The sequence below is a fragment of the Dioscorea cayenensis genome, chromosome 16, assembly GCF_009730915.1.
Source record: "Dioscorea cayenensis subsp. rotundata cultivar TDr96_F1 chromosome 16, TDr96_F1_v2_PseudoChromosome.rev07_lg8_w22 25.fasta, whole genome shotgun sequence".
Lineage (NCBI taxonomy): Eukaryota > Viridiplantae > Streptophyta > Magnoliopsida > Dioscoreales > Dioscoreaceae > Dioscorea > Dioscorea cayenensis.
Window position 1 is genome coordinate 12820929 of NC_052486.1, and position 5272 is coordinate 12826200.

Sequence of the window (5272 nt, forward strand, 5' to 3'; positions counted from 1 at the left end):
AATTCGTGCTGTAGACACTTCCGCAAGAGATCATTGAATTGCTCCCACATCTCAAAAAAGGATTCAAGCTCCATCTGAACAAATGAAGATATCTCATTACGAAGCTTTGCCGACTTTCCTTAAAGGAAGTATCTTGCAAGGAAAGCTTCGACCATCTTATTCCAAGTCATGATTGATGCTTTTGGCAAGGAATGAAGCCACTACTTGGCTCTTCCTTTGAGAGAGGATGGGAAAACCCTCAATCTGATAGCATCATCCACAACTCTGTTGGTCTTCAGCATGTCACAAACTTCTAAGAAGTTTTTGATATGATTGTTTGGATCCTCATCGTCCAAACTATTGAACTAAGCTGACTACTGAATCATCTGAATGAATGTCGGCTTTAGCTCAAAATTTAGAGTTGTAATCAGGGGTTACATAATACTAGATTTTGTGCCCAAAACTGAGGGTCTGGTATAATCAGAAAGTATTCTTGTTTGTTCATTCTATTCTCCCATATTATCTGACCCTTCAACTTCTATTTCAGCTTGATTGGATGGTTCTTGCATAGGTTCTTTACCCCTTCATCTGAGTGTACGTTCAAGTTCAGGATCACCTTCAATGAATATCAAAGGATTCCCTCAGGTCATAACCTGGAGCTGCACCAAAAGAAAGAAAACAAATCAGAATAATGGTAGAATAAGAAAATGTGAAATAGAATGAATGAACAACTAAGATAGTAAAGTGCAAAGTATCTCTAAATGCTTACTCCCCTGTAACGGTGCCAAAAACATGATACACCCCATTGCGTGTGAACCGCAAGTGCACGGGTTTATCGAAGTAATAAATCCCAGGTGAGTGGGTATCATATCCACAGGGAGCAGGGAATAAAAATACTAAGATTGCTACTTAACCAAGTGAAGATGAAACAATGATTGTGTTGATAAGATGTAATGTAGACAAAATAAATGAAATAAGAAAGAGTGGCACAAATAAGTGAGAGGAAAGGCAATCGATATGAAGTGGGGTGCTCGGATATTGTTCCGTCAAGAATTATCGCTTCAAGTACAAAACCAACTATTATGCTTCCTAACTAATGCTCAATGAGTCATGGACATCCTAAAATACACGGTCCCAAACCTAAGGTTAACCATGACTAACTCTATACTATGCCCCGGCGGAGAGATCAATCAGTCTCAACATCTCAAACTATGCAAAGTTGCAAGAAACTCTGGGGATTCCAAGTGGTAAACCATATTCCTATATGTATACCTAACCCTTTGGTCTAGGAGAAAGGCCCCTAGTCATAATTAAGCCCTAGATACTAAAGATTACTTCAACGCTTCACTCTATTGCTCGCGCCACTAAGCCCCAGTGGAGTTCCTCTCTTAGTACTTCACTCTATTGTGACCGCAAAGAACTATAAGAAATGGAGGTAGGATAAATCACACCGAATGGGAAAGGGGACGCTCCCCTACCTCTCGACTCACCCTCTTGACCCTCTCAAATCTAGCTTTGTCTAACCATCACAAGGATTACCAATGTGAACTCACAATACTAGTGTCACTCTAAGTGAGAAATCATTCAACAAGCATTCATGATTGGAACTCAATTAAAACATCAATTAAGGAAAGCATAAAAAAAGGTTAATGAAACAAATAAATCCAAGGGTTCACAAATCCAAGTACCCACTAGGGGTTTAGCTCTTCATGGAGCAAGATACAATCAATTGTAAAATCAAAAATAAAAAGAAGTAATCCATAGGAAACCCCCTCGGTAGTCATGTCGATAGTCTTGTGGAGTAGCCTCATCCTCTAAAAAGGTCCCCTCGCCATGCCTAGGACACACCTTGCCAGATCAGTGCCGACGAAAGCTTCCCCAATAGCTATCTTCCAAGAGAAACGCGGTGTCGAAGCTATAGAACCACTCCAAAATCCTTCCCAATACCTCTTAAAACACTAGTCGGAAGCCTCTCAAAAGTTGGAGAAAAAATGGAAAAAAGGATCCTGAAATCGGCCAGAATCACGGCTATAAATAGGATGTGATCGAGCATCCACACAACCCTGTGGATTTTCCACATGCCCCTATGGAATTTCCACATGGCCCTGTGTAAATTCCACAGGCCGTGTGGATTCTTTGGAATTTTGATTTTCTTCAGGCTGTGAATGATAATTGCTACAATAGTTGCTACATTGATTTGCTACTTTACCAGCTACACTACCCAGCCAAAAACACTCCCGATTCACACTTTTCATTGAGGCAACATAAACAGGCACACGTTTATACCGTAGATCACGTTGTTTCTTCAATAAATGGCCTTATTGGTGAAGATCCTTATATCATTGCACAAGGCGAGATACGCAAATGTGACTTCTGCCTCCTTGCCCTCCAACTCATTACAATTACTTGAATACATAGAAGTTGGCACACATTCTAATATCTTTGAGCCCAACTTGTGTATTCACATTTGTTCTTTCCAAGATTTCATCAAATAGTGCATTCACGATCTATATTGGTTTCTTTCTTACATATTTGGCACTACAACCCTACATGCACCAAAGTAACACAAATACAAATGAATTAGTGCTAAAACCTGATAAAAGTAATGATCAACGCAAGAAAAGAATACTTTGTATTAGTAATACACAAGCACTTATCACTAATAGTTCCGTTCCTTGTGGATTCGACTACCCATACACCGGGGTAATTTATTACTTTCACACCTTTGCACTTGCGGTACACACACGCAATTTGGATGTGTCGAGTTTTTGCCATTGTTGCCATGGAACTGGATATTAGGAACACTAGGACTTGGTTACACATTTTTTATTTTCTTTTCTACTTCATATATCTTTTTTTCCACGTTCTCATTGTTTTTTTTCGTTGAATTCAGCTACAGGTTTTGACCCGAGGAAACCATTTGACGTTGGTTGAAGAAGATCCTGAAATTGAGTGTAGATTCACAGAAGGGGCAAGGAACCTGCACAATAACAAAATTTTACAGCTGAAATAAAGGTTGAAGAATTTGATAATATGGCAGAACAAGAGGGGCAACCAAGAACACTTTTAGATTTTGCCCGATCTACAGTTCATGGGCACAGTTGATTTATTCTACCTTCATTTCCTCAAGTTCTTTGCGGTCATAGTAGAGTGAATGGGCTAAAGGATGACTTTCCACTTGGGCTTAGTTGTGGGTGCAACGGTGTGAAGCGTTGAAGTGATTTTAGCACCTAGGGCTTAATTGTGGGTAGGGGACCTTCCACCTGGACCAAAGGGTTAGGTCTACATCTAGGAAAAGGATTTATCACTTGGGATCGCTAGAACTCATTGCAATTCTATACGAGTGCTAGGTTGAGAGGTTATTCAATTTCTCCTCCGGGACATGTATAGAGTTAGGCATGGTTGACCATAGTTTTGGGAGCATGTATTAAGGATCTCCACGACTCATTATTGCATCAATTAGAAAGTATAATAGAGGGTTCTTGAACTTGAAATGATTGTCCTAGGCGGAATAATATCCGGGTACCCCATTTATATCGATTGCCTTACCATCTCCTTTACTTGTGCTCTCTTCCTTGTTCTTTTAATTTTGTTATTTCACATCTTGTCACACATATCACTATTTCATCTTTTCACTTAGTTAAGAAACAATTTAGGTATTTTTATTCCCTACTCCCTGTGGATATGATACGCCACTCATCTGGGATTTTATTGCTTCGACAAACCATTGCACTTGTGGGACATACGCAAGGGGCGTTGTCAAACGTCAACCATGACTAACTCTACACTATGTCCCGGTGGAGAAATCTCTCAGTCTCAACACCACACGTTGTGTAAATTTACATGGAGTTCTAGGGAACCCAAGTGATAAACCCTCTTCCTATGTATAGACATAACCCTTTGGTCCAGGCGAAAGGCCCCTAGTGACATCTAAGCACCAGACACTAGATTCCATTCAACGCTTCACTTTGTTGCTGACGCAACTAAGCTCCAGCGGAGTTCATCCTCTAGAACTTCACTCTATTGTGACCACAAAGAACTAAAGGAAATGAAGGTAGGATAAATCACACCGAAGAGGAAAGAGGACAATTCACTACCTCTAAACTTATCCTCTCAACCCTCTCCAATCAAGCAATGTCTAACCCTCGTAGTGTGTCACTCATCTACAATGGTTATCAAGATGGACTCTGACAAGTTCCCCTTGCTTATATCCCGCAAGTGCACGGGCTTGTCAAAGTAATAATCCCGGGTGAGCGGGGTCGAATCCACAGGGAGTAGGAAGTGAAAATACTTAATTTGATTCTTAGCTATGTGGAAGATCAATTGTGATAGGTGTGAAATTGATTCAATTCTCAATAATAAAATTAACAAGTGAAAGAGCAAAAGTAAGTAGAGGATAAGGCAATGGATAAAGATGGGGTACTCGGATAATGCTTCACCTAGGATAATCGCTTCAAGTGCAAGAACTCTCTATTATGCTTCCTAATCAATGCAACGGTGTGTCGTGGAAATCCTTACATACATAGTCCCAAATCTAAGGTCAACTATGCCTAACTCTATACATGTCCCGGAGAAGAAATCGAACAATCTCAACACCTCGCACTCGCATAGAGTTGCAATGAACTCTAGGGATTCCAAGTGATAAATCTCTTCCTAAATATATACCTAACACTTTGGTCCAGGCGGAAGGTCCCTAGCCACAATTAAACCCTAGATACTAAGATCCTCTCAACGCTTCACTCCATTGCACGCGCAACTAGGCCCCAGCGGAGGTTCATCCCTTAGACCACTCACTCTATTATGGCCGCAAAGAACTCAAGGAACAGAGGTAGAATCTATCACGCCAGAGGGGAAAGGGGACGCTCCCTGCACTCTCGACTCACCCTCTCCAACCTAGCTTTGTCTAACGCTCGTGGTGTGTCACTCACTCACAAGGTTACCAACAAGAACTCTCACCCCTAGTGTCACTCTAGGGAAATGTTCATACAATCAAGCATTCAAGGTTGGAACTCACAATAAACATCAATTTATTGAAAGCATAATAAAGAAGTTCAATGAAACGAATACATCCTAGGGTTCACAATCATCCAAGTACCCACTAGGGGTTTAGCTCTCCATGGAGCTTAATACAATCAAAGAAATCGAATGTAAAAGCAATGAATCCATAAATAAACCCCATCGATGGTGATGTCGATGGTCTTGTGGAGAGTCCTCCACTCGTCGTCCAAAGATTCCTTCGTCCGGTATATGATACGCCTCGATTGAAGCTCCCCTACCAACCTTCTTCCTAATG

At 40.9% G+C, this 5272-nt stretch overlaps 1 non-coding gene across 1 annotated transcript; it reads left to right on the forward strand.

The window, feature by feature from the left end:
* Positions 1-106, forward strand: LOC120279732. The gene has a single exon (XR_005542036.1). It is a non-coding gene; the product is annotated as a small nucleolar RNA R71 (small nucleolar RNA).
* The last annotated feature ends 5166 nt before the right edge of the window (positions 107-5272 follow it).